General features: G+C 42.8%; 1 long non-coding RNA gene across 1 annotated transcript in view; it reads left to right on the forward strand.

The window, feature by feature from the left end:
- Positions 1-11,675, forward strand: part of LOC306913117 — a 42,801-nt gene that overhangs the window by 10,264 nt on the left and 20,862 nt on the right. The window lies entirely within an intron of this gene.

Here is an 11,675-nt window from a genome sequence, read left to right on the forward strand (position 1 = left end):
GCTCTGAAATATTTTATTTAAGAGTTGCTTCACTCAGTCTGACATCATCAGAATTAGAGGAAGAACATCTGGAAGAATCAATGATGAGCATTATTTCGGCTAATGGAATATGAATCACTTGAGTCACTTTTGGCCAAATTCAAAGAGACCCTATCTCAGACACTCCAAGATAGCAGCCTATTATATGCTTTTGAATGCAGTGATACTTCAGCACTTAAAGTGCTATATTAAGCCATTTAGTACTGATTCTTTCAGCATGGAATAAAGTGACTGACTAGCGAGATCACATAGTATGGTAGTGTTCAACATCTATACTGCATTCACTCTCAGTGCTTGTCCCATTTGACACGAGACATTGACATTAAGAATTAGAGAGGGTCAAAGTGTATACATGCTAAGTGGTTTTATCTCGCTCAAAAATCATCCTCATCAGCTCCATTTGGCTCCAAGTTAAGCAAGGGCAGGTTACTCTCCCCTAACTGCCTTCCAGTTGATGGGTGCAGTGCGATGGAATAATGCATATTCCCTAAACGAGTTGCCATTATGCAATGCTTGTTAACATAATGCAATGAGGTCTGGCTCATTGGATTTTAATTTTAAAACACGTTAAACAAATATCATACAACTGAATATGAGGAGACATGATATGCAGTATCTAGCCAGAGGTTTGTAAATGTTGCGTGTGCCGTGGCAATTACAATCACCCATGAACACTAGTCGACGGTAGTGTGTGTGTGTGTGTGTGTGTGTGTGTGTGTGTGTGTGTGTGTGTGTGTGTGTGTGTGTGTGTGTGTGTGTGTGTGTGTGTGTGTGTGTGTGTGTGTGTGTGTGTGTGTGTGTGTGTGTGTGTGTGTGTGTGTGTGTGTGTGTGTGTGTGTGTGTGTGTGTGTGTGTGTGTGTGTGTGTGTGTGTGTGTGTGTGTGTGTGTGTGTGCGTGCGTGCGTGCGTGCGTGCGTGCGTGCGTGCGTGCGTGCGTGCGTGCGTGCGTGCGTGCGTGCGTGCGTGCGTGCGTGCGTGCGTGCGTGCGTGCGTGCGTGCGTGCGTGCGTGCGTGCGTGCGTGCGTGCGTGCGTGCGTGCGTGCGCGCAGTAGTGGGTGATTGAATCCAGTTTCAGACATTGGGTAACATTTCATCTCCCACTCGACCTCACTACATGAGCTGTCTAATGTTTTGTTCACACTATCTGCCTTTTATCAAGAAAAAGCCCAGAGTCCTTTATTTCTGGAGGAGGATACAAAAAAAGTCCTCGTGATCCGGGGACCACCAGTGGTCCTTGAGGGGGTTCCAGGTTGGTCCCCAGCTAATGATTGAGAGTTGGTAACCAAATGGACCCTTATAGATCTTTACATTTTGAGAGTGTAAAATGAAACCAAATGGACCCTTATGGGTCCATTTGGTTTCATTTTACGCTCTCAAGAGTTAAATTATTGTTAAAACATCAGTATTACTTAATTTACAAGAAGTCTACACAATTAAAGAATGTAGTAGAATTGTTATTTTGATCAACGCTTGCCTGTTGTCTCCTATGGTACCAACAATCAATAAAGCATGGATGGAATTGTGGACAAAATCTTATCCAACGATAACAAAATATTCGAATAAGTCTTTGGTCGGAGAGGCTACATTTCATCAGTGGTCCGTGGCTCAAATGACAAATAAATTGATATGAAAAGTGTTGAAAACCAACTTGCTTATTAATTGCAATATAGTAATTGTAAGAACTGTAAGAACTACAACTCCATGATATAGCAAATACGATAAATTATATTAGGTAGCAATAGGTTTAATAAAAGCTACTGTTTTATTAGGCAGGAGAGGAGAAGGACACTGTTAGTCCAGTGTATGGGTTCTGTGGCTGAGACCAGCTGATAAAGTGGTTCACATCATAAGCATATTTCAGAAAATGTTAAACTATTCAAAGTGCTCTTTTCGGCCAGTAATTAATGATACTCTGACGAGCGTCGGTATGTTACCGTTTGGTTATTTCTCATAGGCTTTCCAAAGTAAAAAGGTGGTGACTAAAAGCTGCCCCTGTGCAATCGTGGTGAATACGACATCAGAAAGACAAAAGTCTGTTTTGCAGGTCGGTTCAAATGGCTTCAACATTAGAACACTTGTTTGCTTTTAATTGGACATAAAGACGAAATCCCATAATGCAAGGGGCTTCAATTGTGTGTGCGTGTGTGTGTGCGTGCGTGCGTGTGTGCGTGCGCACATCAGTGCATTATGTATGTAGGCCTATGCAAGCATGTATCATGTATGTCTGTAACAGATTTGTTCATCATAGAATACACCTATTGAGAGATAAGATCTGGTCTGATTTTCCACAAGGGAAATTTGCAGACAGCAAAAGAGAACCTTGTTAATATATCAACTGTAACTTAAAGATGGAGTGCCGTGATTTTTTTTTCCCCACCCTAAAACATGATCATCAGGTATTATATTATATTGATATGATATTGTGATGTCCCTATATCACAGTTATTTTTATTGGCACGTTTGACTGTCAAGGTTTCAGCCTCCAGGAAGAAACCCTAAATACAAAGGGAAGACATCATTGCACATAACCACACCAAGGGGTCTAATGAAGTACTTCGATTTTCCATCAATTGAATGGAGTGATTGTGAGCGATGGTTGTGCACGCATATAGTTTCCATGTTTTTGCATACTCCATGCATGTGTGCGCATACCGGTATGCACATCTTGCATTGCAGTTGTGTGCAAGTGTGTGCATGCACACGTGCGCCGTGCATGTTTTTTTTGCGTGTGTGCGTGAATGTGTCCATATGTCTCTGAAATGGGATATCCGCTGGCAGCAATTGCCCTGTTTTCCCCATTTCCCCACTGGCTAATCACAAGAGATCCCGTAAATCCTCTCTATCGCCATGGGATATTAAAAAAAAGGCTCCTTCCAACCCCTCCCCAGCACCCCAGCACAACAACACCCCACTCCCACCCGTCCACATCCCTCTGGGGAGCACATTTCCTCTGAAAGAGCACACACTGGAGCCATCCTTTTTATATTTGCCACCCACCCTCTGGAGGAACAGCCAAGGCTCCAGGGGTTGTAAGATGTGCCGTGACATCATCACCATTGTGGCTGACTAGTGGGAGACTGGCTCCTCCAGAATGCCCAACTCGATTGATGGCACGAGTACAATGAGTGTGGCTCCCCAAAGATAGACTGTTATCATAAAATATAGTGCAATAAGGAATCTAGGAAGTCGTTTAGCTGCATGTGGGGGGAGAGATGGAAGCATAAAGGCTAGCATATAACATTGTTTCGCTTCAGGACAATAAGAACAAGAGCATTTGAACTTCGGCAGCGCCTTTCAGACGTTCGGCAGCGCCTTTCAGACGTTCGGCAGTGCCTTTCCGACGTTCGGTAGTGTTTGCAACTCCATGATGTGCGATTGTTGAGAAGTGATCGGCGTGATTTATTTAGCTCCGTTTCTGCTTTCTGCCCAGGCTTTGATTCTGCAAGCAGCAAATGCAGAAATTATGGAAGAGAGCTCAGGTTGGATGAGGAGGTTAGGAGGTATTAGTCTCACAAGCCAACCTCCAGGAGGTACAACTGTAATCCCTCTCGTTTTGACCGTAAACACAGCCTGTTGCAAGAAATAACTTCGGTGACAAATTTGCCACAGTGTGTCGGAAGGAACATCCAGGTGGTAAAACCACCTGTTCCAGCACTGAAAACAATGAATGCTTCAGTGGCTTGAGCGATAGAGCAAGCTGTAGCTACTGCGTTTGGGGGGGGTAGAACTTTGATTATTCATAGCAACAATATAAAACACTTTAATTCTCTGCAAACTCTCTTCGGTTCGGGAAGTTCTACCGAAGCCAAAAAAAAGGTTGCCGCTGTTTGGAGTGTACTGCAGGCATGAGGTCCGAGACAAGCGTTGCATCATAAATCCACCCCCTCCCACCACCCGTCGGGAGGGTACGGATTAGCATCTGAGGCGGCATGCGTATCTGACAGGTCCACATGTATTTGTGATGAGAGATTAGATATACTGTCGTGCACTGTCATGTGGCCCCGGACACACCGCAGAGAAGCCCTTTGATGGTTTTAAAAGCCTTGAGCGAGTGACAATTACAAGCTCAGCATGGCAAAGAGGGGAACATTTGATGCGGCGGACTCTTCCGGCAGAAGGTCACCATAGAGAATGAGGTCGAGTGGTGGAGAGAGAGAGAGAGAGTGTGTGTGTGTGTGTGTGTGTGTGTGTGTGTGTGTGTGTGTGTGTGTGTGTGTGTGTGTGTGTGTGTGTGTGTGTGTGTGTGTGTGTGTGTGTGTGTGTGTGTGTGTGTGTGTGTGTGTGTGTGTGTGTGTGTGTGTGTGTGTGTGTGTGTGTGTGTGTGTGTGTGTGTGTGTGTGTGTGTGTGTGCGTGCGTGCGCGCGCGCGTCTTGTGTACTGTACAATACATTATGCTGTCAGATGATGGAACATTATTATTATTATTTTTAATACACACACACGCCCTTGCTCAAGGGCACTTCAGCGGTGTTGGGTGTGTGATGACAATCACTTCCCCACCCAGATTTGTCCTGCCCATCCGGGGAATCGAACTGGCAACAAGGGCGCTCCTCTAACCTTTAGGGCCTAATGGTTAGTGGTGGCCTAAAGTTTAGGCCACCGCTGCCCCCAAAAAAACCAATAGTACAGTGAATGTGCAGTACACCATATACAGTAGGCCTAGTGATTAGCTGTGAGAATTTAATCAGACAAACAAACAAACAAACACAAATAAATAAATAACATCACAACTGGAGCACATGCAAAGCCAGTACAGGCTATCTATTGTGTTAAAGTGTGAAGCACAATTGTGAAGAATGACAAGAATTAGCTACTTTTTGGGGGCACGGTGGCACAATCGGTAGTGCTGTCGCCTCACAGCTAGAAGGTCCTGGGTTCGATTCCCACTGGGGGCGCCGGGGGCGTGCTCTCTCCTCCGTGTCATCAGTGCCCATACCCGAGGCGGGGTTGGCGAAAGGGGCCTTTCTGTGTGGAGTTTGCATGTTCTCCCCCTAGGATAGGTACTCTCACAAAAAACGTGCAGTAATCCTGGTCTCTAAACTGTCTCCCCCTGGCCAGACTCCTCATGCATAGAAGGAAGCATGAGGTCAGTCCACTGCCCCCCAGGTTGGCAGAGGAAGAGTAGCGCCCAGGATTACATTAGATAATTGACACTAAACTAAAAAAATAAACTAAACACTGGGTGAAAAAATGGGTTGCAAAATCGTGGGATAAAAAAATAATTAAAAAAGAAGAATTAGCTACTGAGAGCAGTGATTTTGCATTAACCTGCTTTCAAACGTCATCCATGTCCAATTATGAGACAAAAGCTTGGGTGACTTATATTCATTCAAGTTTTATTTATTCTCGAAATTACACTGAGTAATCAAGCTCATTTTGAGTGTCGTCGAGTAATACAATCACATTGAAAAACATCACAATACATCAGAAGATCAGGAAAAGAAAAACAAAAGGTATGCATGTGGATTACATAGGTTTACAAATAAAAAGCTAAAACAAATTTCAAAATGATCTAAAAACAGTTGCATATTGTATGCTCACCAAGGTTTTAAAACAATGCAAGGTACCAATGTGGTAAATTTTAATGTCTTTTGTAGGTCGTTCCATGTATTAGGCCCACAGAAGCTAAAGGCAGATTTACCTAGTTCAGAGTTAACTTTTGGTACCTTGAATTTGGGGAAATTACTTGACCGGGTGTGGTAGGGTTCAGAGTCCCATTTCAGGAAAGATGAGATGTATTTAGGACAATCTCTCCAACCATAACTTTTATACAAGAACAGGTGCCAATGCAGTTCTCGTCTCTCTGTCAGGGAGGGCCACCCAACCTTGTTATATAAGATACAATGGTGAGTACCATAGCTATGGTGAGTCATGTCCAATTACCAGACAAAAGCTTGGGCGACTATATATATATATATATATATATATGTGTGTGTGTATATATATATGTATATGAATGAATATATATATAGCGCCTAGAAGGACTAGGCTCTGTGGGTTGACTCCTGTCTGGGCCCCTCCTACGTCTCACCAGGTCCACTTTATATATAAAGGCAGTGGTCCTCTTAACGATTTCCTTTTTTCCCCGTATGTAGGCCTATGTATTTGAGCAGGTGAGATGTACTTTCTTGTTTTTGTGCCACTGTGGCCATTTCTGCCTGTCATCATAACGAAAGAGCTAGGAGAGCTCTGTCATAGTGGGAGATCAAACACGTTTCTCCTTGCAAAAGGAAATGTGTTCCTCTTCCACAGAACAGTGTGCACTGTGCACTGATCAGCACACAAGAAAGCCAGCACTGAGGAGGAGGAGGACACGAGGCATGCAGTCTCCAGGCACTAGAGATTATAGAGTATAGACGGTAAACATGGCCACATTGCAGCAGTTGAACAGCTCACTCACGGAGTGGAAAGCCTTGGTGGAATTGCTGGGTTGTATGTTTGTCTTAAGCACGTCAGGGGAATAATTGCTTTAATCAAAACCGTTAATATCTTTTAGATTTTCATCTATTTATTATCTTGTATGTTTGTCTATGGACCCGAATGTTTAAGGTGTGTATATACCTCTGATGCCTGAATGTTTAAGGTGTGTATATACCTCTGATGTCCGAATGTTTAAGGTGTGTATATACCTCTGATGTCTGAATGTTTAAGGTGTGTATATACCTCTGATGTCCGAATGTTTAAGGTGTGTATATACCTCTGATGTCTGAATGTTTAAGGTGTGTATATACCTCTGATGTCTGAATGTTTAAGGTGTGTATATACCTCTGATGTCTGAATGTTTAAGGTGTGTATATACCTCTGATGTCTGAATGTTTAAGGTGTGTATATACCTCTGATGTCTGAATGTTTAAGGTGTGTATATACCTCTGATGCCTGAATGTTTAAGGTGTGTATATACCTCTGATGTCCGAATGTTTAAGGTGTGTATATACCTCTGATGCCTGCAGCGAGTCCTGCGTTCAATTCTCGTGCCCGGGGGACACTAATGCATGCCACTCTGCGAGATATTAATTTACATACTTGGGTTCCATGTAGCAGTCTTCCTCGGGAAACGGTAAAGTGGCTGAGAGCTGCATTCAATCATTAGCAAATACATCCACTTAACAAAATAGTTGTTAATTTGTGTATTTTTCTAGTAGAGTAGCTTAACCCATTCTGGGCGGGAACCCCTTTATAATTTAGCTATTGAAAAATAGCAGATCTACAAGCTCATAGCGCGCCACCGAGTGGTGCGCTATGAGCTTGTAGGTCTGCTATTTTTGAAAAATCGTGAAAATATTTATTTCAGAAAACTGGAGGATTTAGAAGATTTTTTTTAATTTCGAGGTCAGGCCTAAATGGGTTAATTGCCTGCTTTTTGCCTGACATCTTTAAGTGCCATTTCAGCTCCCCTTTGTTAGCTAATGCAGTATGTAAGACCCTACAGTACGAAACGGGGAGAGCGCATAATGTTGTTGATTTTCCCAGGAAAAATGTGTAGTGCTTAAGTTCAAGGGCATATCAATACAGTAAAATAATGGATTTTGAAATGTCATTTACCTTTTGACTGCTTGGTCAAGCAAAGTCTTGTGCTTACAGAGGCTTTAGTATAGTGATAAATGCCATTATGTTTGTGTGAATGAGTATTCATGTTCCCTATATGTGCAGCCTCTCGACTGTGCATGTTGCTCGAATACATGCTTCCGTTCAATTCTAATTCCCTGTTCCATGGCCACCATCTCACGCAATACGCCTCAGGTAACTGCAAACCCCTGCAAGCAAATTATTTGCACTGATAACTCAGCATATACCTGTCTTGCAACTCCCCGCCAGTCACCTGTCTGGCAGCTGTGGAGAGATCTTCTCATGTGCAGATTGAGCACACTGGATGTTGAACCCCTTTTTTGCTCTCCTCTGAAGCGAAATATCATGACATCTGCTCATTATCCAACGGCTCTTCCCGCTTGAACCCGTGTGACAGTCTGTCTTGCTCACGCCCACTACTCCCAGACATGTCAAGCTTTTTTCAAAGTCTCTGGTTGCCTTGTATTTTGCCTCTGAAACATCATGGCTTTGAAACATTAGGGCTCAGACGCAAATTCTGAACATGATGGTTGTAGTCAAGACTTTTTCTGCCCGCTAGGTGGTAGCATAAGCACAGCTAAGCTGTGCCAGGCATAGGCTCCAATTGTAACGAGCCTCCATTTCATTTCCGGGTTATCAGGGAGGAGGGGGCTGCTGTTGTGAGGAGTGATCATTGGCATTAGCGCATATCCTTTACCTCTCGTCAAACGGTTACATGCCCGGAGCGATGCGAGACAAAGTCACAAATTAAATCCGATCATCGGATGCGCGGCGGCGCAACATGGACAGCGCTCGAAGCTTTGAAGATACAGGGCTTTGAAAATCCTGCTTTTAATGGAGATAAATGGAGCCTGGGTGTAAAAATCCCATAGCTGGTGGGGAGGGAGGCGTTGCATAGCAACCAGAGCAATGCTAAAAGGTAAATTGACGGTCGCCGCTTTCATATGAGTATACGGGGGGGGGTGCGAACATGTACGTAGTTGGCACCTGCCGTACCCTAGCCTAGGGGATCCGGATATGTTCGTAGATGGTAGAAAAATGATTAATTGCATGAATAAAACGTATTGGTAAATGTCTCTGACATGTTGACTCATCCCTATCATTGGGATATGTAGCTCTACCTGCACCTGGGGTTTATGGGTAGGCCTATCGGTGCATCCAGATGACCTAATGACCTGTGTTCCGTTGGATGTGTCTCAACCACTAACAAACACACACAAGAGATGTGAAGATCTATGACCTGACAGGTTGTCCAGACCTCTCCCCATCTCATCATCTTCACTTTCCTCTGCACTCGTCACTCAATACAATGTCTGCACTCTCAGTCAACTGATGTTACCAATTCAATCACCGACCTAGTGAATCCTTTTTTTAGATTTAACTGTCTCGTTTGCAGCACGGCTTCTTCATAATAGGTCAGCAACATTGACAGCGGCCAACAGCAACAAAACAGATATATGAATTAAAATACACTTGCATGTCAAAGACCAATAAAGTACCTATTGGGCTTTATTCTCTCCCACCAGGGGCAAATTAACACTGGATTACTGTGTAGACATGGAGCGGAAGCTCAGTGGGCAATTTCTTTTATAAAATAAATAATCAACATGCTATCTCTCAAGTAATTTGCTGCCCCTAGTGTTAGCATGCTGTTACTGCAGAAATGCCGCCCATCCACCCCCACTATACGGAGCTTGTTGTCCTTCCGGGTTAAACAGGAAGGTGTGGGCCCCCGGGAGGAGGGAAACACCACTCGCATTAGCCCACAGCCTTTAGCTAGCAGTACAACCAGCTACATTTTTTCAGCGATGCGATACAAACTCACAAATGATTTACGATCGTTGGGTGCGCGGCGGCGCACCATGGACAGCTCTCGAACATTTGGAGATACGGCGCTTTGAAAATCGGGTTATAATGAAGGCTCAACGGAGCTGGATTTAAAAAATCGCATCGCTGGTGGTGAAGGAGGAGGTCCACACTAAACCATGCTAAAAGGTATACAGACGGACGGTGCGTTCATATATAGAGTAAACGGTTGTCTACGCTTATATGCGTAGGTGGCATAAATAGGTCCCATTAACCTAGCTCCGTTTATAAGTGTAGATGGAAATAAAATTATTATTTAGAATGCGTCAAGTTTGCACAAACTGAAAATAGTATATTGATGCTCAAATATGGTAAAGTGTGTGAAATAATATATAGGCAATTATGTAAAAGCAGACAGAAAGATGAGCATGCATGAACATTCTATACGATCATGATAATCACAGCATCAGAGCTAGTCAGCCTAGTTTGCTTGAAAACATTACACAATTAATACACACATTTGACAGTATATAAATCCTCTCACCATAATCCATTGTTGATTGGGTTAATCGCCAACAACAGAAACAATATATGGTATGGATTTGAATAGTGTGTACATGAGTGTGTCAATCATAAGCATGTTTTATATTCAATGGTTAACAGTCGGTGAGAGCACTGTCAAGATTAAAGTAAAGAATCTCTGCCATTTTACTGTGTACAAGACCTCCTGAAGATTCATACAACACAGATGAGACGGTTCAAAGCTGATAACATTCTTAAAATAAAACTATGAAACTGCTGTTGGCTTGCAGTTCTTTTGTTTTCAACAAATAAATAACTGCATCGTTCCCTCTGGGACCATTTCAGTTCCCTGTAACCCACTACTTTTTGTTCTTTTTTCAATTATTTTTGTGTGTGCAACGCACCAAATCCCAGTGCTTATACACACAATCCCAATGGAATATTCTGAAATATGCATAAAAAAACAAATTGTAGGACACCAAGAAAGAATATTATTCATGAATCCTTGCAAAACACAGATGGCATTGTGATTCAGTTAGGATTGTCCTGCAATGGTAGGCCAACAATTTATTGTATAGTAGTACATAAAACGTTACTACTTGACAGTTATACAAAGGTTTATTGGAACCCATTTTTCTCTCTAAACTGACCTTCAGATCCAGTGAGGATCGAAATATCATATTTATTTTCAAATTAAGTGGCTCTGGCCATAACGTGAGTGTTCCAGAGCATTGCATTACACACTATTCCTCTATTACTGTTGCGTTTAATAGGCTTTCATGAAAATGTCTCAACAACTGTCATATGATACTGGGTTCGATAACAGAGACTGGCATATGTGGTTGTTTACGGAATTTGGATAATATACGTTTTGAGGAAGTAGAGTAGCGTTCCCCAGCCGTTGTTATGCTAGTTTGCTAGTTGGTTGCGATTCAAAATTCAAACATACAGGTCATGTATGTTTTAACACACTTTAACTATACATAATACATGACCCCATGCGCCCCTATTTGGGTCAAAAATACATCTACAAGCTGCACAACACAACATACAGTATGATGTGTTGTGAGCTTGTAGATCAGCTATTCTTGGTGAAGCATTTTGTGGGTAGAGGGACAAAAGAAGGGGGCTTATAGTGCTGAGCAGTAACCGTAACATCAACAGCAGCAGACTAGAACATTGCTTTTTTTCCCAACGTTTTATTAATAAAATAAGTATAAAAATATAAATATAAAACAGTATGACCCAGCATTCAAACAGCTTGAATCCAGTGTATGACATTTATCCTACAACACAGTCCCCCCCATTACATAGTAACACCTACAATACATGATGGATGAGCCCACAGTTTGACAAACTGCACCAGCTGTTCACATGGACATTGATAGCAAATAGCAAATGGTATATATACGGATGTTCATCATTAAAAAACAGTTTTACAGTATCTAACGCAGCTGTCCGGAAAAGCTGTCTGAACCCCCCCCCTGCACCCCCCACCCCACCTACGCCTGTCACCATTAAACACTGATAGTATACAATACTACTATCTCTGAGGCTGTTACAAAACACATTGTCCACACCACTGTTCACAAAAGTTCCTAATGTCAAAGGCATCTTTACTGATTATAATAGCGCACACCGCGAGAGAGAGAGAGGGGGGTTGGAGTACTGTTTTACTTCTTCCATTTTGGCACCAGGGAATGGACGGCAGGTGTCTTTGTGTGTACAGATAGATATAACAA

This window comes from Electrona antarctica (genome assembly GCF_951216825.1).
Source record: "Electrona antarctica genome assembly, chromosome: 20".
In the NCBI taxonomy this organism is placed as follows: Eukaryota; Metazoa; Chordata; class Actinopteri; order Myctophiformes; family Myctophidae; genus Electrona; species Electrona antarctica.